This window comes from Bos mutus, chromosome 2 (genome assembly GCF_027580195.1).
Source record: "Bos mutus isolate GX-2022 chromosome 2, NWIPB_WYAK_1.1, whole genome shotgun sequence".
In the NCBI taxonomy this organism is placed as follows: domain Eukaryota; kingdom Metazoa; phylum Chordata; class Mammalia; order Artiodactyla; family Bovidae; genus Bos; species Bos mutus.
This window is the reverse complement of record NC_091618.1, coordinates 17,868,903-17,894,639: the sequence shown is the minus strand read 5'-3', so window position 1 is coordinate 17,894,639 and position 25,737 is coordinate 17,868,903. Positions and strand designations below refer to the sequence as shown.

At 42.9% G+C, this 25,737-nt stretch overlaps 1 protein-coding gene and 1 non-coding gene across 4 annotated transcripts in view; both read left to right on the top strand.

Annotated features, from left to right (window-relative positions):
* Positions 1 to 25,737, top strand: part of FBXO36 (F-box protein 36) — a 102,203-nt gene that overhangs the window by 3,697 nt on the left and 72,769 nt on the right. The window lies entirely within an intron of this gene.
* Positions 386 to 489, top strand: LOC138985105 (U6 spliceosomal RNA). The gene has a single exon (XR_011462372.1). It is a non-coding gene; the product is annotated as a U6 spliceosomal RNA (small nuclear RNA).

The window sequence follows — 25,737 nt, the reverse complement described above, 5'->3', positions numbered from 1 at the left end:
TAATGTCATCTGGAAAAAAAAAATCTGAAAACTTACTCCCCCAAAGTGGCAAATATTTTTGACATGCTTTAGAGCTATAGCACTGATAAACTGAGAACTCCTGAGGTCCCATGCCAGTCTGTGATAGGAAGCTGTCATTTCAGTGACTTCTGAAAAAGGAATTAAAACTAGACTTGGTGGCAGTTGTTTGAAAGAGACTTCACAACAAAGAATTGTGCTGCTGACGCTTCAATCCACTGACCAATTTGAGAGATTTAAAATTTAGTACAGTCTAATAAAACTGTCAATCCAAACACCCTTTGACCAGGCATATCCATATCTAGGATTTTATATCCAAAAATGTTTTCACATGTGTACAAGGATATGTGAGCAAGGATACCCACCAGTGCTCGCTTCAGCAGCATATATACTATAATTGGAAGAATACAGAGATCAGCATGGCCCCTGCACAAGGATGACACGCAAATTCATGAAGCGTTCTTTTTTTTTTTTTTTTTTTTGACAGAAAGCAATAAAATTTTGTAAAGCAATTATCCTTCAATAAAAAATAAATCACACCCCCCAAAAAAAAAAACAAAGAATGTACACCAAAGTAAATACTTGTAAAAATATCTTTCCATAAACTACTATGCAATCTTGGGCCTTCCCAGACGGTCCAGTGGTTAAGACTCCACCCTTCTACTCAAGGGGCAGGGGCTCAATCCTTGGTCTGGGAACTAAGATCCCATATGGCACAAGGCACCCGCAAAACTAAAAAGATGAAAAATATTATGCAGTCTTTTGAAAAAGATGTGCTAAATCTCTTATTTTTTCAGTTGACCAAATAAAATCTTAAGCAAGGAAAGCAGGGTTAAACATCGTACGATCCCATTTTTAAAAAGAGCACCAATAGTTTTTATTTTGTTTTGAGTAAATGCTAGAGGGAAAAGCTAGAGAGATTCTCTCTCATGGATAGAATTATGGGTTGCTTTTGCTTTCTCCATTACATATTTCTGACAGATCTGCAGTTTTCCTACAGAAATATTTTTATAATCAGAGAAAAACAATAAAGGTTCAAAATGAAGACACAAAGAACCCTTACTCTGAGAAGTTGCCCTCTTCCGTGTATCGTCTTCCTCCTGTTTCACCAGTGCCGCCTTTGAGCCACCTCCCACAGTAAACCATGGGCCACATCAACAACTCTGTCACCAAGATCCTGCTGTGTTGTACTTGGGGTGGGGCTTCACACAGTGCAGAAGTAATGTTTATTCCAGAAATTCAGAGGAGGTGCAAGTTGGGTTAATGGTTGCTTGTAAAATTTTAAGGAGATCTAACTGAAACTCCTGGTCTTATGTTTTTGCTTTCAGGGTAAGCAATAATTACTTTTGAAAAACTAAGGGACAGCCCACCCATGTCTTGTTGGGTGTGTGATTGTACTAACGAGCTATAAAGAGACGTGGAGGGAATTCCCTCTCGGTCCACTGGTTAGGACTCGGTGCTTTCACTGCTGTGTCTGGATTCCATCCCTGGTCAGAGAAGTAACCTGACTAACTAAACTAACCTTCGATGCCCTGGCTGCGAGCATCGAAGCCTAAAAAAAAAAAACAAGAGAGAGATGTGGAGAATAAGGCAAAGATGGTTTACTGAAGAGATTTATTTGCCCTCCAGTAAAGCTTAAAGAGGGCTTCCCTGGTAGCTCAGACTGTAAAGAATCTGCCTGTAATGTGGGAGACCCGAGTTCGATCCCTGGGTTGGGAAGCTCTCCTGGAGAAGGGAATGGCAACCCACTCCAGTATTCCTGCCTGGAGAATCCCATGGACAGAGGACCCTGCTGGGCTCCAGTCCGTGGAGTCCACAAAGAGTCGGACATAACTGAGTTATTCACACTTTAAAGCTTAAAGAACGAAATTTCATAAGTAAATTGAAATCATATCAAATAGACATCCAGATTACACATTTTTGGGAACTTGAATGGGATGCACTCAGCTTGATATTATGTTGGTATTTTCCCAGGGGACTCAGGCACCCCTAAATCATGCTCTGCTATAGCCATGCCCCCCTCCACATAAGAGTCACATGAGTGGAGAAGATAAAGCAGAAGCAAGTAAACTTACCCCTTCCTTGGCCTTAGTGGAACTTGCCACTGATGGAACTTCACAGCCATGGTGCCTCCTCTACCCAGTGCCCACCAGCCACCACCAAAACGTTTCTACACAGAAAGAGCTGCTGCTCCTTTTCAAGTCCAAAGTACAGCGGAGTGCTTGCATTCACATGTTTTCCTCCCCCCAATTGCTGAAGACCAGACTCACACTGCTCTTCTTCAGGTACCTGTCAAAGGCCCTCTTCCTCTGCCTGCAAAGATGAACTTTTCCCTTCTCCGCTGCCTTTTAGGACTTTCCACCCAGCCCTGCACAGGGCCCTCATCCAGGAATGTTTGGGTTTTCCCTCCCACTCCTCCTGACAGTAGCACCTGAGGTGAACATACCCTTCCCTGCCCTGCAGGTTCAGCCAGGTGTTCGTACCTCCCACATGATGCCTCTTCTCTTCCTCATATCTGAAACACCAGAGAAATGATCCCCAGCCCAGGACACTTCAGAATGGGCCCCACTCGAGTCGTGAAATTACTTTTAATCAGAAATGTAAATTCCTTTTGATTTTTTTAAGTGGCCTGTGGCACTTGTCAGAGGAGAGGGATAATATAATACCAACAAGGTGGTTAGAGTTTTTAAAATAACAATATTCAGTACTTTTATAACCTAGTCTTCAAATGGGCTCCTAAATCCTCACTTCAAAATTACACAAGAACTAGCCGGAGCTTCAGGATCGGCTTCTCCCAGGTAAATCGTTCATTCAGCATCTCTGAGTGCCTCCTCAACCTGGGCAGTTAATTTGGTCTCACCCTCCATTGACCAGGTTTGTCTCCTAATTATATGGGGCAGTAGAGCACTTAATTGGGAGTCACTGAGTCATGGATCCTTTTATTCCTTCTGGTAGCCTGCAAGCCCTCGACCTGGGGCATGACACTTAATTTGTCTCGGCCCCAGTTGTCTCATCAACATAATAAGGTTACTAGTCTAAGAGATCAGTAAGGTTTATTCCATCTCTGAAATGCTGTTCCATGTGAAAGTAGTGTTTGACCCTAGGAAAAAAGCACTAAAAAAAAAGTTTTTTTTCTTTAAATTAAGCGTGCTTTGCAGATCTTGTATTAGTGGCTTTATGACCTGTTGTAAGTTTCACCTGCCTGAGGTTTCATGTCTTTATCTGTAAAAACGAGCAGTTCATCCCTGGGCTGCTTCACACATCATGGTGAGAACCAAAAAATGTCAAAAGCACTCCGGGCCAGGGTTTCTCAAAGAGAGGTCATGATCAAATAAGACTGGAAAATCCTGGGTTCAGCACAAATCTATTTGCTTTTCTTCTCCAGAATTTCTCAAAGGCTTTCAAATCCTGCTGTGCAACAGGATTTCTCCGAGAGGAAACAGCAGGGCGAGCTTTTCCTACAAGCACGTGACTCCCGAACCCCTTTTCCTCTGAGCGTCGCAGGATCTGAGGTTCTGTGGTTGCTCTTTGGAAAATGCCCAGTGGTAGGCCTGCTGTACAACACCAAAGACTGAAGAAATGTCTGTTGGGCATTTGTGTCGCCTTACCTTCTTCCAGCGCCAAGCCAACCTTCACTTTTCCGTGAAAACGATTGTTGTAACTGGTTAGTCATCTCAGGACTGTGTTACTTTATTTATTCTTCCCATCATCTTATGTTTCCACAGAAATAGCTACTGATGTCTTGATTGGGGTTGTAATGCCTGCGTAGGTTCCATTTGTGCTGAACAAACATCTTTGCAATGCCAAATTTTCAATCTGAAAACATAGTATTTCCTTCCTTTTAGAATTTTTTTAGATATACTGAAGTTTGCTCAAAGATTTCTTACAGTGTAGAAATGTTACATATATCTTGTTAACATTCTAGGTGTTTGACTTTTTTTGAGTTAAACTCCTTATTACAATTGGATTTTCTGTTGTTTTTTGCTCCTAGTAAATTTCCTTTCATCTAGTAACCTTGCTAACTCACTTACTAATTCTGGTAATTTGTGATTCTTTTTTCTTCCAGTTTTATTGAGATATATTTGACATACAGCACTGTATAAGTTTAAGGTGTACAACATAATGATTTAACTGACATACGTTACAAAATGACTCCCACAGCGAGTTTAGAGAATATCCATCTTCTCATATTGATACAACTTCCCTGGTGGCTCAGATGGTAAAGCGTCTGTCTACAATGCAGAAGACCTGGATTCAATCCCTGGTTCGGGAAGATCCCCTGGAGAAGGAAATGGCAATCCACTCCAATACTATTGCCTGGAAAATCCCATGGACAGAGGAGCCTGGTAGACTACAGTCCACGGGGTCGCAAAGAGTCGGACACGACTGAGCGACTTCACTTTCACTTTCATATTGATACAAAATAAAAAAGAAAAGGTTTCTTAGGAGAACTCTTAGTATTTACTCTTTTAAAACTTATATATATAACATATAACAGTTTTTAACAGATTAATCATGTTAATCAAGATAAATCAGTACTTATCTCAAACTGGAAATTTCTTCCTTTTGACCACCTTCATCCAGTTCCTCCTTCCTCCAGTTCCCACTTCTAGTAACCACAAGTCTGATCTCTTTTCCTATTAAGTTTGTTTGTTTGTTGAAGTTTAATTGACCTATAATACTCTGTTAATTCCTGATGCACGAAATAGTGATTCCATATTTCTATACATTACAAGCTGATCATGATAAATCTAGTTACCATCTGTCACCATACAATGATATACATGATTATTAACAGTCTTCCCCACTCTGTACATTTCATGCCTGTAGCTCATTTATTTCACAACTGGAAATTTGGACCTCTTAATTTCTCTTATGTATTCCATTCATACTCCCACCTCCTTCCTCTCTGTCAACTCTTAATACCTCCTTGCTCTCTATCTATGACTCTGTTTTGTTATATTTAATTATTTTTCAGATTCCACATATAAGTGAAACCATACAGTATTTGTCTTTTTCTAACTTTTCCACTTAGCATACTACTCTCTAGGTCCATTCGTGTCACAGATGCAATATTTCATTCTTACATGGCTGAGTAATACTCCATTAGACATATAGACCACATCTTCTTTATCTAGTTCGTCTGATGATGGACACTTAGGTTGCTTCCATATTCTGGCTATTGTGAATAATGCTGCAGTGAACAAAGAAGTGCATATATCTTTTCAAATTAGTGTTCTTGTTTTCTTTAGAAAAATACTCGGGAGTGGAATTGCTAGATCAAAGACACTTGCTCCTTGGAAGAAAAGCTATGCCAAACCTAGACAGAATATTAAAAAGCAGAGACATTACTTTGCCTACAAAGATGCATATAGTCAAAGCTATGGTTTTTCCTATAGTCATAAGTGAATGTGAGAGTTGGACCATAAAGAAAGCTGAGCGCTGAAGAACTGATGCTTTTGAACTGTGGTGTTGGAAAAGACTCTTGAGAGTCTCCTTGGACAGTAAGGAGATCCAACCAGTCCATCCTAAAGGAAATCAGTCCTGAATATTCTTTGGAAGGACTGATGTTGACACTGAAGCTCCAATCCTTTGGCTACCTGATGCGAAGAACTGACCATTGGAAAAGACCCTGATGTTAGGAAAGATTGAAGTCTGGAGGAGAAGGGGATAACAGAGGATGAGGTGGTGGGGTGGCATCACTGACTCGATGGACATGAATTTGAGCAAGCTCTGGAGTTGGTGATGGACAGGGAGGCCTGGTGTGCTGCAGTCCGTGAGGTCACAAAGAGTTGGACATGACTGACCAAGTAAACTGAACTGATGGTAGTTCAGTCCATAAGAAAACCAACCCTGAATATTCATTGGAAGGACTGTTGCTGAAGCTGAAACTCCAGTACTTTGGCCACCCGATGCAAACAGTCAGCTCACTGGGAAAAGGCCCTGATGCTGGGAAAGATTAAAGGCAAAAGAAGAAGGGAGTGGCAGAGGATAAGATGGTTGGATGGTATCACCGACTCTAGATAAATCTTCACAAATTCCAGGAGGTGGTAGAAGACAGAAGAACCTGTCGTGCTACAGTCCATGAGGTCGCAAAGAGTTGGACTTAGCAATTGAACAACAAATGGTAGTTCTGTTTTTAATTTTTGAGGTACTTTCATCTGTTTTCCATAGTGGCTGCAATCATTTACATTCCCTTCAACAGTGTACAAGGGTTCCCTTTTCTCCACATCCTCACCAACACTTGTTATTTGTTGTGTTTTTGATAACCATTCTGACAAGTGTGAGGTGATATCCCACTGTAGTTTTGATTTGCATTTTCATGATGATCAGTGATGTTGAGTATGTCTACTGACCATCTACATGTCTTTGAGAAATTGTCTGTTTAGACCCTCTGCCCATTTTTTAAATCAGGTTACTTGTTTTTACTGTTGTTGAGTTGTATGAGTTGTTTGTATATTTTGGATATTGACCTCTGATCAGATGTAGTTTGCAAATATCTTCTCCCATTCAGTAGGCAGCCTTTTAGTTTTGTTGATAGATTCCTATGCAAATCTGTTTGACATAATCCTATTTGTTTATTTTTGGTTTTGTTTCCCTTGCCTGAGAAGATAGATCCAAAAAATAATTACCAAGACTCATATCAAAGAATGTGCTGCCTGAAAGAATCTATAATTCTTTTCCACTTTCTGACACATTCATGTCATCTGTGAATAATGACATGCATTTCTTCCTTTCTGATTGTCATGTCTTCTTTATCCTTTCCTTATTGCATTGGCTAAGACTTCCACTAAAACGCTGAAGAGAGATAATACCAGGCATTCTGGTCTTGTTCTGACTTTGGAGGAAGACTTTCAATATTTCACCATAAAGTATGTTGTTTGCTGTAAGTTTTTTAAAACTCAGATAAACTATGTTTCCTTTTATTTCAAGTTTGCCAAAAGTTTCTGTTTTGAATGGATAGTGAATTTTATTTTTAAAAAATCTTTTAGCTGTATAACTAAAATTTGCTGTTTTTCTCCAAATCTGTCTTCAGATCATTATCAGTTGTTTGCTTCCTGGCCGAGGCTCCTGTGCTCAACATTCCTAAGTAACACCTATTGCTTTCCCATGCAGCTGCCCCATTGTTCTTGTTCAGTAGCTGAGTGGTGTCCTACTCTTTGCAAACCCATTGACTGCAGCATGCCAGGCTCCTCTGTCCTTTTGCTATCTCCAGGAGTTTGCACAAATTAATGTCCCTTGGGTCGGTGATGCTATCCAGCCATTTCATCCTCTGTGGCCCTCTTCTCCTGCCTTCAGTCTTTTCTAGCATCAGTATCTTTTCCAGTGAGTCAGTTCTTCACATCAGGTGGCCAAAGCATTGGTGCTTCAGCTTCAGCATAGTCCTTCCAATGAATATTCAATCCTTTTGGATTGACTGGTTTGATCTCCTTGCAGTCCAAGGGACTCTCAAGAGTCCTTCGGCACCACAGTTCAAAAGCATCAACTCTTCGGGGCTCACCCTTCCTTATGGTCCAGTTCTCACATCCATACATGACTACTGGAAAAGCCATAGCTTTGTTGATCTTTGTCAGCAAAGTGATGTCTCTGCTTTTTAATATGCTGTCTAGGTTTGTCATAGCTTTTCTTCCAAGGAGCAAGTGTCTTTTGCTGTGTACTTGGCCCCAGTCACCCAGGGGACTTCTGTTGGTCACCCCACATCCAAATCCTGTTCTCTTCTTTAAGTCTCATCTGAAATGTCCACTTGACATTTCAAATCAGTGGGGAAATGGAGAACCATTCTATAATTATCATGACAATTGGCTATCAAATTTGTCACAGAATAGAAACGGTTAACTAAATCCCTATCACCCATTAAAAAATCTGTACTCCTGCACTATATGTTTAAAATTTTTATATGGATTTTAAAACTTAGTGCTATGCACACAAACATACACTATGAAAGTTCCATACAAAAATAAGACTGGATAGCGTTTTCATTTGGAGGTAGAGTCTGAACATTCTGAACAGCATTCTGAACCTGAAAGCCATAATGGAAAAGAATGGCAGATCAAGTACGTGTGAAATAAAATTTTTTCTTCATGAATGATACTTCAAATTAATGCCTATGGAAATGATACTTCAAATTGCCTATGGAAAGTGTTGGCCACATATTTACCAGGCAAAGGGTTAGTATATCCTGTGTCCAAAGATTTTCAACCCGACAAATTAATAAGAAAAACAGCCTTATGGAGAAATGGGGGCTATGGACAGTCACCTGAAGAAATACCACATGGCTAATAAGCATATGAAAAGATGCTTACTAGTAACCTTACTGAGTGATCAAGAAGTTTGAAAACCAGCAGATTCAGATTTTTCCACTGGCAAAAACAAACCATCAGGTTGTCAAGGCTGTAAGAGGTGGCTTCACTGAGTGCCATCAGCTCCAGGACCGGGCCAACAGTACCAGAATGGAGCACCTTCCCCCCCAGAATCTTGCCATCTACAGGGAGGCAGACCAACTACAGAATGTGATCTGTACAGCACAGAGGTGATCTCTCTAGTGAGGAGAGCCTTGCAGGGAATCCCGAGTAGTTGGCAGTGATCAGGGAAGACTTCAGGAGAACTAGACATGTGGCACTAGTAGTAAAGAATCTGCCTGTCAATGCAGGAGATACAGGAGACTTGGCTTGGATCCCCGGGAAGATCCCCTGGAGTAGGAAATGGCAACCCACTCCAGTATTCTTGCCTGGAGAATCCCATAGACAGAGGAGCCTGACGGGCTACAGTCCATGTGCCTCAAAGAGTTGAACACAACTGAGTGACTGAGCACAGATTTGAGCTGAGACCAAGACGAGGTGGGGACAGTCCTGTGGGCCCAGGATGGGTGGTGGTCATGCCCTCTTGTAGGCTGTAAAGCTGGCTGGGACCACCGCGAAGCAGCCAGGGAACAGATCAGGAAGTGCCTGGTAAATCTTGAAATAAGACTTGATTCAGCTAGTCAGTGGTTTTCACATTACCTTTTGGTTTTGCAAATAAATGCACTTGGGAGGCTCCACAAGCATTTTATTCCAGTCTCCTCTTTAGGAATATTTTTTGCTAGTTTAAAGCTTGTAAAACCAAAGAAATACTTACACCCTCAAATATTTTGTATACCAAGTTTTATCACCTTAACTGTGCTTCCAAAAGCTAGATGAACATGTTTTGGTGCAGACCACAGAGGAAAGCATCTGTCACTGCTGTAAATACAGTAGAGACTCTTACAAATGTGTCATTGTTTGGGAAGGTGGAGCTCTGACCAACTCTCTGGAGTCCTGCCCATACAAAGCAGGTATAATCAGAGCAGAGTTAGCCTGAAAATCAGGAGAGGCTAAGGAGCACCAGCTCTGCACAGAATCGTCAGACACTGAGAGTTCATAAAAACGCACGAGCCAACTTATTGTAGAGTTTCAACACACAGTAAGTGGTTTTCAGTGCTTTTTGTCTGAATTTGGCATTTGTGATGAGGCAAGAATTTAGTAGATAGTTGTTAATCCCATTCAACTCTGAAACAGAAGACTTTTTAAAAATTTTTTTGACGTGGACCATTTTTAAAGTCTTTATTGAATTTGTTACCGTATTGCTTCTGTTGTTTTTTTATGTGCTGGTGTTTTGACCATGAGGCATGTAGGATCTTAGCTCTCCCAGCAGGACTTAAACTCACATCACCTGCATTGGAAGGGGAAGTCTTAACCACTGAACCACCGGGGAGGTCCCTGAAACAGAAGTCTTAACTATTCCCACACTTCTGGATTTCCTGGATCCTTTGAATTGAAGAGCACTTATTCTAAAATCAGCCATGTGAATTTTTTTTTTAATGTGATTTCAATTCATTCAACAAATATTTGAGTGCCTCCTGTCCACCAGGTGCTACTGGGCACCGTGCCAAGCACAAAGTATACAATAGAGTGCAAAAGTTCATGTTCTCGGTCCTCATGGAGCTAGATGCTAATGAAATAAACCTTCAAGCCAAATTAAGATGTCAACCAAACAAGATGTCCGCCCTGGTAAGTGCTGTCAAGGGGAGATACCCACGTGCCTTGAGGATGTGGCCTGGTCAGGGAGGTCATGGGAGGTGCTCCGGAGGAAGTAAAGCTTGAGCTTTGGTCATGAAGATGGGTGAATGGAAAGAGGAGGGCAGGGAGCAGGTGGCTGGGCCATGCCAGCTTCCAGCTTTGTCCTGATACGGAGAGAACCAGAGCCCTTGATTTTGAAGAGGATGAAGTGGCATACCCTATCCTAGTGATTGCAGGGCACACCTTTTTTTTTGCATCTTCATATCTCCAGAATCAAAGTGTAATTAGCAGTTTTTTCTTTCTGAGCTAGACATAAAATAATGATACATACAACTAGAGTTGATGAAGTATGGTGATCAGGTTTTGCATTTTTAAGAGATTACCCTGGATGTAATGTGGAGAACAGATAAGATTATCTGCATGGATCAGGGTTTTCTTTATATTACAGTAAAATGCAGAAACCTGCTCCTGCTGCTGAGTAACGGTAATTTCACTTTCACCTATACCTCACTGTCTAATTTCAAAGTTCTCCTTTTATCAGAAGAGTTTGTTCTCATTATTAATCTGAAATTATCATAGATCTACATAAAAAAACTCCTTTTATTCAATAGATAAATTTAAATTGACAAACATAAAAATCTGTACAGAATGTCCCTTAATAAAAGGGTTTTGGGGGCTTCCCTGGTGGTGCAGTGGTTAAGACCCTGCACTTCTAATGCAGAGGGCATGGGTTCGATCCCTGGTCAGGAAACTAAGATCCCACTTGCCCCCACAGCCAAAAGATAAAGGACAGGGAAGGGGAGTTCTGCTATGGAAAACTATGGTAACTATACTGTTCTAGGTAATAGGGATCCCTTGAGGATTTTTGCAGAGAAGAAATCAAAACTGCCGACAAAACTCTTAACTCTGGCTACAGCAAAAAGAAGTCCTGAGGGAGAGGGAGGAAACCTCATGGAAATGAAAGGAGGGAAGTGGGTGATCAAACTCTTAAAACTCTTGAAACTCCCATTTTCTAGAAGAAGAAGGAAAATGGAGATAAAACTTTTATAACCATCTATAGGACTTTGTGAAGTAAGATATACAAATGATTGACATGATTCCCTTCCCTTCCTTTATCCTAGTAAGCTCCTTTAGTTCCAAGATAAGTCTTTTCTCTTCTGTAAAACCATTTTGTCTCTTTGTTTTTTTTTTTTTTTTTTAAGGAAGAGATTAGCATTCAAAAGTAAAAAACTGTATACACATTCAGACCCTTTCACACTGCCCTCTGTTTCAGCGGCCGCCCCCAGCCCCTCAGTGACTGGTGCTCCAAGTAAGACACTCTGAAGAACCGAAGAGACAGTTGGATACATTTTTAGTGCTTTAGTATTTTGCTTACTCTTTCAGATTATTTTTCCCAGTTGGTAGACTTTAAGCAGTGACTAAAGGATCTTAAGTGAAATATAAATTACTCCTCAACATTACCTTTGAATACTGGATTACTTTGTTTTGTTGGTTGTTTCTTGGAGGGAGGTTAGTAACACCAAGCTCCCTCTATTAAAGACACAGCAAACACATCCTCATCATAGTACCCACTGCAGTGTCATATGCCTTTCACATGAGGATTGTGCATTTGAGAGTAATTCTCCCAAAATAGTTAGGTGTGTGTCTGATTTGTGGAGAAATTGGCCATAAAGCCCATGTAGCTATTGGTTATGGATTGAATTATGTTTTCCCCAAAAAAGATACTTTGAGGTCTTAACCCTATTATCTCAAATGGTGACCTTATGTAGAGATTGCAGATGTTACTAGTTAAGTAGGGCAGACCCCAAAGCAGTGTGACCACTGCCTTTATAAAAAGAAGACAGTGTCATAACCAGGGCAGAACTGGAGTCATGCCTCAAGGAATGCTGAAGGTTGTCAGCAAACCACAGAAGCCAGGAAGAGGTTTCCTCTATAGGCTGCATAAGGGAGCATGGCCCTGCCAATGCTCTGGTTTCAGACTTCTAACCTCCAGAACTGTGAGACAATACATTTCTGTTATTTTAAGCCAGCCAGCTTGTAGCAATTTGTTAACAGCAGTCCTCAGAAACCAACATAGTATATGAGGATATTCATGGCCACTTACTCAACTCACCTGAAATAGGGCAGTGGAAAAATATAGTTGTATGGATCCATCAGGCATTGCATGCCTCATCTTAAGTTGCCATCTGCCGCGTGCGGTCCCCCATCCCTCCCTTTGTCACAGTTAATTGGACCAAGGTGGAACCTGTCTTTGGGCCCGTGGCTCCCTTGGCTAACCAGCAGCCATATGACTTGTGTGTGGCCTGGTGTGGAAAAGATTTGAACTAAGAGGCTCAAGGGGATATGATCAGTTAGCTGTAGGGAAGTGAAATAGAAAGGTAAAGAGGAAGCTCGAAAAGGCCACTCTTAACTGTAAGCTACTGGCCAAGAGAGGAGCGGAAAAAAAGACACCCAGAGCAGAAGAGAAAGGACCGTGGGGGTGGGGGGGTGGCACAAAGTAGGGGGCATGGAGCTCAGCTTTGGTGAGTTGGCAACTTGCCTCTCTACACTCATCCTCACTTTTTAATGAAGAGCTCAACTTTGGGAGTTCTCTGATGGCCTTGTGGTTAGGATTCCAGGCTTTCACTCCCGTAGCCAGGGTTCAATCCAGAAAAAAAAAAAAACTTTTAGTTGGGCTTAAAGTTGCCTGTCCAGTAGAGTACATGACCCACTATCCTGGAAATTGAGTTGTTGTTGTTCAGTCACTCAGTCACATCCAACTCTTTGTGACCCCACAGACTGCAGCACACCAGGCTTCCCTATCCTTCACCACCTCCCAGAGCTTGCTCAAACTCACATCCATTGAGTCGGTGATGCCGTCCAACCATCTTGTCTTCTGTCGTCCCCTTCTCTTCCCGCCTTCAGTCTTTCCCACCATCAGGGTCTTTTCCAGTGAGTCAGCTCTTCACATCAGTTGGCAAAAGTATTGGAGCTTCAGCTTCAGCATCAGTCCTTCCAATGAATATTCAAGGTTGGTTTCCTTTAGGATTGACTGGTCTGATCTTGCAGTCCAAGGGACTCTCAAGAGTCTAGGTATGACCTTGAAACTAAGTATTCAGGACTTAGTGTCGGGCAGGAAGAGGGCATGGCCTTTCCATATGGCTGCTGAGAATGAGAGCCAGGGCCAGGGATAGGTGGACAGGGAAGTCAGCTCAGCCCCTGTCTCACCTGGCACAGCAGCCAGGCTTCCCAGAGCACAGGAAATAGCTCTCTCTGCCACTCCACCGTTGCCACATGGTGTCCCTTTGTGTCTCTTCCTTCTTGTGTCTCTTCTCTGCATGCAAGTGTCAGTCAGGTCCTTTGGAGTCCTCCTCTCACAGAAGGCCCTCAGTCTTCATCATGAGGAAGCCTCAGGAGATAATGACAGGCTTCTTGGCAGTTCAGTCTTCAGAGCCTTGAGGACCCACAAGAGGCCAGGAGGGGAGGGTGTGCAGCTCTAGGCTGGCCTCCCTCCGCAGCAGCAGTCAGTCTGGTCTCCCCTGCTCCTCTCCACGGGGCCTTGGCTGCTGCTAATTCCTCCCTGTCCCTGGGCCTCCGTGTCCTGCTTGATGCTGCCCCTGCCAGGTGACCAGTGCTGGGCCTCAAGTTTGCTTCCTCCAGAGGGAGGACCTCGTGTTTTCTTTCAGCCGCTGGTCCCTGTTGGGGAGCTTTTTTCCATTAGACCTCCCCACTGGCCAGACAATCCTGTGTATTGCTCATCCTTGGGTCAGGTGTTGAGTTGAACCTTTTGCCACCAGCATCTGTCTTCCTTCTTGTAGTAACGGTACCCAGATTTTCCTCCGAACCACGCTTCCCTCCCCCTCACTGCACGTGATTTGAATAGCTGGATGCCACATTGTCAATGGCCAGGTGATATGGAGAACCCAGTCCCAGCCAATTAGATGCTTAGACTGTTGAGAAAGGAGCGTTCCCTTCACCTCTGCTGGGAGCTGTAATGATGTCAGCCAGGGCGACAGGGGAAGAAGCAGCCAGGAGGTAAAAGGCAGAGCAAGTATTTGTGGTAGGGTTTGCAGCTCCTGGAGCCTGCTGGTCCCACTGCTGTATAAGCCAGTGAGGTTCTCTTTTTCCCTCAAACCAGTTTGAGAGGATTTTCCATCACCTCAAACTGAAAACGTTCTGACTGGTCCAGGTCAGATGGCCCCTTCAGTCCAGTTGGGAGTGGCTGGGATGGCCAGCCAGGCGTCATCTGTATAGCAAAGTGTCCTAGGGGAAGGACAGCCTCGGAGACAGGAGGCTGGGTGAGATGGGCATTTTGAAGTTCAGCATCTCCAGTGTGAATAAGAGCCTGCAAGGCAAGATCAGGTGGCTATTGTTGTGAGACAAAAGTTAAATTAAAAAAAAAAAAGTAGATGTGAAAAGCAGGTGAGCAGATACGTGAAGCCTTCAGGAGCCTTGGCCCATTGGTAACTTAGCTGGCACACTGTGGCTCTGTACGCGAACCTAGACCAGCTGTCTAGTGGACGGCACCCAAGATCTGGTCATAAAAACTGCCTGAGTTTATGAGTTGAATAGAGGGGCCCGATGCTGAGTAGTGTGTGTTTGCTGAATTAAGTTCCTCCCACCCTTCTCTCTCAAAAACTACCTCTCCCAGATACTCCCCACTAGAGATCAGCTATGTTTGAGAAATCATAGTTCAATTGAAATTAAAGCAAGCAAACAAAGGAGATAATTGTGTAGATGTTCTAGGCAAGTTTACATTTCACATTAAAACACTTGCATTTATTTAACAGTTCCATTCCAGCTGTTTTATAAATATTATTATAGTATTCCAACTAGAAAAACTAGAAAAATCACTCCTTAAAACACGATTGACTTGCTTAAAGCAAACAAATAGAATTCTTTTATTAGTACCTAAAAATCCTAGATTTTGTTACCATTTTAAATATAAAAGAAAAACTTAATTTCTGATGAAAGCTCACAAAACTCATCTAAGTGTTAGAAAATGACGAGCTTAGTTAGACTGATTCAGAAGAGAAACTTTATGAAGGTTTAGGGATTTATGAGCTAGTTTGAACTAGGTCTAGACAGCTAAAGATCATTGTTTTTTTTTAGAAACAGTTTTGGCAAAGCCGTAAATCCAGTGGAGGGGAATGGTGGGAATTATTGAGATGGGGCCCAGGGGAGGCAGGAAACAGCAGTGTGGTCAAGGAGAGTCTGTAAACAGTAACCAGTTTTAGTAGTCTGACGTAGTAGTTAAACATATGGATTCTGTAAGCCGGCTCCACCATTCTCTAGTGATTGGGCTACAGGCTACTACCCTTTGCCTCAGTTTGTTCAACTGAAAAATGGGTCTATTAATGATATCGCAGAGGCTATGAGAAACAAGCTCTGCAAGAAACAAGAAAACAAGCTCTTGTCAACTGCAAGAGCCCGGGACAAGGCCTGGCACATTTTAAGTGTGCTATATATTTAGTAGTGCTCAATCATTCAGTTGTGTCTGACTCTTTGAGGCCCCATGGACTGTTACCTGCCAGGCTCCTCTGTCCATGGGGATTCTCCAGGCAAGAATAATGGACTGGGTTGCCACTTCCTACTCAAGGGATCTTTCCAACCCAGGGATCAAACCCAAGTCTCCTGTATTGGTGGGTGGATTCTTTACCACTAGCACCACTTGGGAAGCCTGTATTTAGCAGTAGTAGTAACCAGTGGGTTTTTTTGTTTTGTTTTTTTTTTAATATTTATTTTTTTGACTGTGTTGTATCTTAGTTATGTGTGTCAGATGCGATCTTTTGTTCTGTGCACGGACTCAGTAGTTGGGGCTCGTGGGCTTAGTTGCTCCTTGGCATGTGGAATCTTAGTTCCCTGACCAGGGATCGAACCTGCATCCCCTGCATGGCAATCTAGACTCTTAACCCCTGGACCACCAGGGAAGTCCCAGTAATGAGGGTTTTGATTGGAAATGGAGAGATTTAGTAGTAGAACAGTACTCATTCCTTTAAATAAATAAATAATGCAAGCCTTGCATGGAATTCTAAATTTATTGAGCTACTGATGCTCAGTTATACAGTATTGCACCACTTCAGTTAAGGCTTTTAGTTTGCATTTGGCTCATAAGTAGTTGTAACCTTAGGTTGGTCAATTTAAATACCGTGATTCCCTGTTGGATAGACGCACAGTCTATACACCCAAACGTTAATGCATACAAAGCAAGGAGGCATTGTTAAATAAAACAACAATAGTTACTGCAACTTAGACTCTGTGACCAATTACACATGATTAAAATTACTTCCCTCATTCATATCCACAGTACTCATCCCCCATCTAACATCTCAACTAAAATGTTACACTTTCAGGGACTTCCCTGGAGGTCCAGTGGTTGAGAATCCACCTTACAATTCAGGGTACTCAGGTTCAATCCCTGATTAGGGAACTAAGATCCCATGTGCCACAGAGCTACTGAGCCCACGCACCACAAATAGAGAATCTGTGCACCTCAACAAAAGACCCTGCACAATGCAACGAAGATCTCTCATGCCTCAAGGAAGACCCGACATAGCCAAATAAATCAATGTTTAAAGAAGAAAATTACACATGTGAAACCAAGGCAAAAATACTAAACCTGTGCGTTTGCTATTGCACACGCACTGTGCATAAGCAAGCAGGGGGTTCACAGTGAGAATCTGTAGCTGTAGGAGCTTTAGAAAAGGATTTACAAAAATTGTGTTTATAGTTGTGTGTGCAGTGGGGGGTCTACAACAAAAAGTATATTTTCAAACAATTTTTTTAATATTTATTTTTGACTGATGATTGCTGTACAATATTGGTTTGATTTCTGTGATACATCAATAAGAACTAACCATAGGTTAGTCCTATGTACAAACAATTTTTTAATGATTTCACTCATTACTTTTTAAGTCAGTTAAATGTATACTTAAAAAAAAAAATCTCAGTGAGGAACACATGGCATCTGAAGGGCTAAAGCCTCCTTTCAGAATTCATCACCTTGTGCCTCAAAATCAGGTTCCCTTCCAGATGGTTTAGCATTTTTCTAGGCTCAAGTCTGGCTTCTCCCTCCTTGAATTTACCCTCTTCCTTCCTTTATGTCCAGCTGGACAGTTGAAAGTGGAATCCTGTCCTTCCTCCCTTTGCACTCTGGTGTTCATCCCTGTCTCCCTCTCCACCCCTGCCATCGCTCTTTCAGACCCTCCACATGGTGCGACTACTTTGCCCTTAATTTTTCAAATATTGAGGGGAAAAGGCCGTTGATCCTCATTATTCACAGACTCCACATCTGTGGATGTGTCTGCTCCCTTGGAAAATAACCATCACCACCGCCCCCCCACTGTCAGTATGTTCTGGATACTTTCCCAGTCACCCCCAGGGCTCACACAGAGCAAGGATCCGTATCGAGGTCCACCTGGATCGAGTCCGCCGGTGGGTTCCCAGCTGACACTAGTCAAGGTGATGCTCTGCCTCCTTGTTTCAGCTCATTCTGTCAACAAGCATCCTTCTCACGGCCTATTTAGTGCCATATTTTCCTCTTTTGTGTGCTTCTTGGTGATTTTGCTCTTTAAAATGGCCAAATATAGTGCTGGAGAGTGCTTCGGTTTTCCTAAGCACGAGAAGACTGTGGCGTGCCTCACAGAGAAAATATGAGTCAGATAAACTCCATTCAGGCCTGAGTTGGCTGTAACCCCAGGGTTAATGAACCAACACCATATATTAAATAAAGTGTCTTTAAGAAAAACACACACGAAACAAAGTTATGTATTGATCAGGGAAAAAGGGGACCAGAGGCTCTAAGTGCCGGCCTCTGTGATTCCTCTAGGACAGAGATTCGGGATCCCCTCACTCAGAGTTGCAGGTGACTTAATGGTGTTCATTGGAAGGACTGATGCTGAAGCTGAAACTCCAATATTTTGGCCACCTGATGTGAAGAGCTGACTCATTTGAAAAGACCCTGATGTTGGGAAAGATTGAGGGCAGGAGGACAAGGGGATGACAGAGGATGAGATGGCTGGATGGCATCACCGACTCAATGGACATGAGTTTGGGTAAACTCTAGGAGTTGGTGATGGACAGGAAGGCCTGGTGTGCTGCGGTTCATGGGGTCACAAAGAGTCGGACACAACTGAGCGACTGAACTGAACTGATGGAACCTAAATAACTGAGCGACAAGAACCAGCTGAGCATACACGTACACACACGCACCTGAGCTTTTCAGAATATGTGGTGCCTACATTTCACCTACAAGATATTGATCTACACAATCTGGCCCCATTTCTTTTTCTTTCTTTTTTTAGTTGTGGCATGTGGGATCTAGTTCCCTGACCAGGGATCAAACCTGGGCCCCCTGCTTTGGGACCATGGAGTCTTAGCCACTGGACTACCAGGGGAGTCCCTGGCCCCATCTCTTAATTTGGCTCCTAATACTCTTTGCCACAAGGTCTCTGTTCCAACACAATTGGCAGATATTTTTCTGCTCCGAACTCATTTCAGCCACTGCCCCTCCCCACTCTTTCTACCTCATCTCCTTTGAGGGGATCTACTGGGGTTCGGTCACAAGGACAGGCACATGACCTAGCCCAGGCCAACCATTAACCCACCTGCCTCCAGGATGGGTGTGGGGAGTGACACCAACCAGACAAATACAATCATCCCCTGGGATTTTTCATCCTCAGAGTTATTTTGCTTTGGTAATTTAGTCACTAAGTCATGTCCAACTTTTGTGACTCCATGGACTATAGCCTGCTGGTCTTCTCCATCCATGGAATTCTCCAAGCAAGAATACTAGAGTGGGTTGCCATTTCCTTCTCCAGGGGATCTTCCTGACCCAGGAATTGAACCTGGGTCTCCTGCAGGGCAGGCAGATTCTTTACCAACTGAGCTACAAGGGAAGCTTTGAAAATCCTCAAACTGGGTGACATAGGCCTGGACTTCCTAGCTGCCAGGCTCCCCTCTGCATGAGGGAAATGCACCTGTGGTGGAAACTCACGAAGCCAACAGCAGAGAGGAGCAGAAAACAGGAGAGAGCGAGCCACTGATCTGATGCTGTCATTTTGAACACCACTGTCTTTCCAGGTTACACAAGCCAGCGCAATTGCCTTCTTACTTAAACTACTCAGGATTGAATTTCTGTCTCTTAAGACCAGCAGTCGTGAATAATACACCCAGACCTTTCTAATCTACTTGGAATGGCATTGCTCAAAGCCACACATTTCTGTCTAACTTGGATTTATTTCTCCCTAACTTGGATTTATTTATTTGCAAAAGTTAGTATACCTGGATTTCCTTCTGTGTATCTTCTCGAGACTGTTGTTGTCTGGAAAGACCTACTGTATAGCACAGGGAACTCTATTCAATGCTATGTGGCAGCCTGGAAGGGAGGGGTGTTTGAGGAAGAATGGATACATGTATATGTATGGCTGAGTCCCTTTGCTGTTTACCTGAAGCTATCATAACACTGTTAATCAGCTATACTCCAATATAAGATAAATTTTTAAAATTATAAACAAAATTTTTAAGGCTTTTGTTGTTTGGGATAGACAGTAAAAGAGAAAACTGGGAATTGAGAAGATGAAAAGGAAATAAAACAGGAATAGAAATATTGCAGCACACCCCTAAGGGAAAGTAGAGAAGCAGAGGCAGGTAACCAGGACCTTAGAACTTAACTGAGCCAGGTGGGTGCAGTCATGTGTCAGCATTCTGTTCTGTCTAAGGTGTCTGTGAGCTAAGCCCCTGCAACCTTTATGGGGGTCCTAGGTCCATCTAGTCAAAGCTATGGTTTTTCCAGTAGTCATGTATGGATGTGAGAGTTGAACTGTAAGGAAAGCTGAATGCCGAAGAATCAATGCTTTTGAACTGTGGTGTTGGAAAAGACTCTTGAGAGTCCCCTGGACTGCAAGGAGATCCAACCAGTAAATTCTAAAGGAAATCAGTCCTGAATATTCATTGTAAGGGATTGATGCTGAGGCTGAAACTCCAATACTTTGGCCACCTGATGCGAAGAACTGACTCATTGGAAAAGACCCAGATGCTGGAAAAGATGGAAGGCAGGAGGAGAAGTGGATGACAGAGGATGAGATGGTTGGATGGCATCACGAACTCGATGGCCATGAGTTTGAACAAGCTCTGGGAGTTGGTGATGGACAGGGAAGCCTAGCATGCTGCAGTCCATGGGGTCGCAAAGAGTCGAACCTGACTGAGCGACTGAACTGAACTGATCCTCAGGTAAGGGCTTCCCTGGTGGCTCAGTGGTTAAAAAAAAAAAAAATCTGCCTGCTAAAACAGGAGACATGGGTTTGAAGCCTGGGTTGGGAAGATCGCCTGGATTTGGAAATGGCACCCCAATCCAGTATACTTGCCTGGGAAATCCCATAGATAGAAGGAGCCTGGCATGCTACAGTCCATGTGGTCGAAAAGAATCAGACATGACTTAGCAACTGAACAACAGCAACAGCAAATCCTCAGGTAAACATCTCTTTAACTCACCCAGTGTCACCTCTGTCTTTCAGTCTTTGCTTATAATACGCCTCCACCTGGAACACCCTTTCCCCCACGTTTGCTTAGTTATCCATCCTGTTCTCAGATCTACCTTCATCTCTGCCCAGAATCCCCTTAACCTGGCCTTTTTCAGGGGGTAAGTTTGAGGACAGAGCTTGAGAAATAATGGATCAAATATAGGTTACCCCCAAATTTTCCATTTTAAACATCCATGTGACCCTGGATAGTGGCAGTGAGCAGCATGGAGTCATCAAAGCAAAAATAAACATTTGAATAAGCAATAAAACACTGAAGAAACTATCTCTTGACCTGGTCACCAAAAAGGCAACATCCATTTCTTAGCATCTCATTGAGATTGATGGTGGAAAGAAAATTTCTAACAAACAAGAGACAGCAAGTGGGAATTAGCCTTTATGAACGTAAGCTGTATTGATTCTAGGCTGTGAGAACCTAAGTCTACATTCAGCTCACACATGGCCATGAATCTAGCTCTTAGCACAATGCTGAGTACATGGTGGGGATTCAGTAAATATTTATTGGATTAAGAGATATTAATCCTATTTGCTAGAATATTTTAGGAACAAGCACAGAACACATAAATGGCACAAAGAAAGGAATTGGCCCTTATGGTAGGAAGTCACATCATAGGAAGGGTTTCTTCAAGATGTGACTCTGGGATTTGGATTTTTAAAAAGGGGAACAGATCTTTTCGAGGGAAAGAATTCTAGGCAGGAGGATTGTATTTTAGCAAAGTCACCGAATTGTGATACTACAGTTTGAAACTGCAAGTGATGTGTTGAAATGTGAAGTGTAGTCAGGGGTTTAGCATGAAATGATGCTGAAGGTCACTATCTCAGAGCCCTTATATGCCACACCAAGGATTTCAGTCACAATTTAAAAGTCGCATGCATATTGGCATTCTTCGTATACCCATGACTGAAGACTGATCCAGGGATGCTCATCCTCTTCAACTGAGCACATGGAGCAGTGAGGGAGGAAGGGGACCCCACGCCAGATCAGCCAAATCAGATCAGGGGGCTTCCCTGAGAGCTCAGTGTTTAAGAATCCATCTGCCAATGTGGGAGACTTGAGTTCGATCCCTGGGTTGGGAAGATTTCCCTGGAGAAGGAAATGGCCACCCACTGCAGTATTCTTGCCTGGATAATCCCTGGATAGAGGAGCCTGTGGGGTATAGTCCATGGCATTGCAAAAGAGTCGGACACTTAGCAACTCAACACCCACCACAATGAGAGGCCTTTGGCTGCCATGTTGGATGTAGCCTGATTTAAGGGTAGAGCTAGAGAGGCCTCAAGAGACTTTGTCTTGATCCTCAAGAGCACAGTGGAGCTGAAGGGAATGTCAAGGGTTGTTCAGGAAGTTGAAATTAATAGAATTTGATCCTGGAGTCAGTGTTCTGTGATGGCAGAGAGGTAAGAGCCTAGAATGACCCAACTAGTGCCACCAAAATAAGAGTGGGGGAATAGGTAGGTTTGTAAGAGAAGGTGATGAGATTCAAATTTTTTATAGTTGATTGCAAGATGCTGTTGGATTACCCAGTAAGCAACTGGTGAATTTAGAAGGACTTTGGAGATTAGAAGTGCAGATACAAATTTTTGAGTCAGGGACATTTACAGCTGTGGATGAGATTACTAGGAGGGAGGGAAGGGCGAAGTCAGCTAAGAGCAGAGATTTAACCCTGAAGCACAATTCAAGGCAGAAGAATGCCCCTGTCCCCACATTTGCATCTTCTTACTTTGGGGAGGAGAAGTGTACATCACCGATACTAGTGGCATAAACTACACAGTTCATTTGAGGATGGGTTAAACCGTTTTCCTTTTAAGTAATGAAATGCCTTTGCAGTAGAAATGGTCTGATAGAACAATGTTGATAAAGGCGGGGGAAATGGCTCCTCTTGGGTGATGTTGACAAGAGTGTAAATTAGTATATCCTTCCTATGGCAGAAACCATTTATTGTCCCTAGTATCTATTTTCCAGAGAAGGCAATGGCAACCCACTCCAGTTCTCTTGCCTGGAAAATCCCATGGACGGAGGAGCCTGGTGGGCTGAAGTCCATGGGGTCTCGAAGAGTCTGACACGACTGAGCGATTTCACTTTCACTTTTCACTTTCATGCATTGGAGAAGGAAATGGCAACCTACTCCAGTGTTCTTGCCTGGAGAATCCCAAGGATGGCAGAGCCTGGCGGGCTGCCGTCTATGGGGTTGCACAGAGTCATACTGAAGCGACTTAGCAGCAGTATCTATTTTCCCCTGTTGTTAGTAAAAAAAATTACTTGATTTTTAGCTGAACATATGAACATAGGGAGAAAAAAAGACTACATTTCCCAGTCTTCTCTGCAGCTAGATGTAGCCACGTGACCAAATTCTGGCTGGTGGGATGTTGGGAGAAGTGGTGGGTGTGACTTCACAAGTGTCCTTAGAAGTTGTATCCTTTTGTGTCCCTTCCTCCTTCCTGCTACCTGAAATACAGATGCAATGACTGGGACCTGAGCAGCCATCCTGTGCCATGTAGAAAAGTCAGGTTCTAAAGATGATCAGTCACTCAGTCGTGTCCGACTCTTTGTGACCCCATGAATCGCAGCATGCCAGCCCTCCCTGTCCATCACCAACTCCCGGAGTTTACCCAAACTCATGTCCATCGAGTCGGTGATGCCATCCAGCCATCTCATCCTCTGTCGTCCCCTTCTCCTCCTGCCCCCAATCCCTCCCAGCATCAGAGTCTTTTCCAATGAGTCAACTCTTCGCATGAGGTGGCCAAAGTATTGGAGTTTCAGCTTTAGCATCACTCCTTCCAAAGAACACCCTGGACTGATCTCCTTTAGGATGGACTGGTTGGATCTCCTTGCAGTCCAAGGGACTCTCAAGAGTCTTCTCCAACATCACAGTTCAAAAGCATCAATTCTTCAGCACTCAACTTTCTTCACAGTCCAGCTCTCACATCCATACATGACCACTGGAAAAACCATAGCCTTGACTAGACGGACCTTTGTTGGCAAAGTAAGGTGATGGAATACCCCAAATGGAAGATACCTGGTCCCTTGGGTCATGCACTGCCGCCTCCCTTATATAAACTGTCTGTAAGCCACCTTTGGGTGTTCTGTCACATTCAGCTAAACCTAATCCTGACCTATATGCTTCCCCAAAGCAGTCTAGCAATATTTAGTCAGATATTGTATGTATGTCCTTTTCTCTGGCATCCCACCTCAGGGAATCTCGGGAGATAATCACACAAATTTGAAATGATCCATAAAATGAAGATTCATCAGAATGTTTTTTATAATAAGCAAAAACTGGTTGGTGGTATGGGGGTGGGGTGGTGCAAACCAGAAGTTTTTCAACACACACAATCAATCTAGAGATGTATATAGAGTCTGAGAAATGTTTGAAGAATGTCTGTAAGAATATTCTTTACCACTAATGCCATCTGAAAAGCCCTCAAGAATACTCTTTAATGCCTGGAAATGAGATTAAAATTTTTTTTTATCTTTCTCACCATGTTTTAAAATATTTGAACTGTATACTATGAGCTTTATCATTCTTACAAAAACCGTAAAGCCTTTTTAGTGTTTTCAAATGTTCTCTTTAAAAAATACCATTAAGAAAGTAGTGTGAGGAGTTTTGCCAGCTGACTGTTCAGGAAGAGGCGTGGCCACTGTTGCTCAAAGCTAAACAAATGAGAACACACTCCAGGAAAACTGACTCAGCTTTTTTAGGTAGTCCATGGTAGGTGGAGACATCCTAATTGGCAGGCTTTTCAACTTTCTACTGAAAAAACAACAGGAATGTAGATGATCTCCTTAATATTGCATATATTTCCATTCTTTAATTTTACTTTTGTAGATGTGAGGAGTTGAGATGGGGAAAGGAAGTATATAGATGATGTCAGAGTAAACTTGAATCATCACAATGTAAGAACTTCTTATTGTCATTGAAACTTTGGGTTTTTATAAATGGCTTCCTCCACTACAGTAATCCTGTGTAGCTTTCCTCCCCATTCCAACCTCAGGGCATTTATTGCTTTTTATGTTTTATTTCATTTCATTTCTTTTTTTAAGAAAGTAATTCTATTCAGTTCAGTTCCGTCACTCAGTCGTGTCCGACTCTGCGACCCCATGGACTGCAGCACGCCAGGCTTCCCTGTCCATCACCACTCCCAGAGCTTGCTCAAACTCATGACCATCGAGTCAGTGATGCCGTCCAACCATCTCACCCTCTGTCATCCCCTTCCCCTCCTGCTTTCAGTCTTTCCCAGTATCAGGGTCTTTTCCAATGAGTCAGTTCTTCGCGTCAGGTGGCCAAAGTATTGGAGTTTCAGCTTCAGCATCAGTCCTTCCAATGAATATTCAGGACTGATTTCCTTTAGGATTTAATTTTGGTTGTGCTGGGTTTTTGTTGCTGTGCAAGCTCTTCTCTAGTTGCAGCGCGCCGGGGTGCTATTCTTCGTTGCTGTGCGAGGGCTTCTCATTGCAGTGGCTTCTCTCCTTGCAGAGCATGGTCTCCAGGGCGCTTGGGCTTCAGTAACTGCAGCACACGGGCTCAGCAGTTGTGGCGCACAGGCTTAGTTGCTCCACGGGATGTGGGATCCTTCCAGACCAGGGATCAGATCCGAGTCCCCTGCATTGGCACGCAGATTCTTATCCACTGTACCACCAGGGAAGTCCTATTTTATTTACAGAAAGCTTACTGTATTTACAAAGAAATGAGATGCATTAATACACTTCACAGCAGTTAAAAGGAAATAAAATTGTAGGGCACTTTGAAGAAGTAAGGCTACTTGTAATCTATTTCCTGGTAGACCTGTTTAAGGCAGCACTTCCCAGTTCTAAAATTCTACAGCAATAAGTCACCCTCCTTTCTTTAATTTAAGAGATTGCCTGCCAGTTTGATTGGAAATAGTCCGAAGCCCAGCCAGCAAAGTGTTCAGCCCTTTTGTGAAGTTTAATATCTTTTTCTCTTTTGTGGCCATTTATTAAATAACACTGCATGAGAATTCCTCCCTCCCTTTTATCACAATTTCCCCAGCACCTGCCCTTACTTAGCATTTCAAAAAAGAAGAAAAGCAGCAGGCAGCAATGATTTAGCCCCTTTTTAAGCCCTGCTGTAAAATCAAATGTGGCTGAATTATAGTCTTAATTTTTAAATGTATTCAACGTGATTAAATATGATTAAAATACTAAGCTTTAC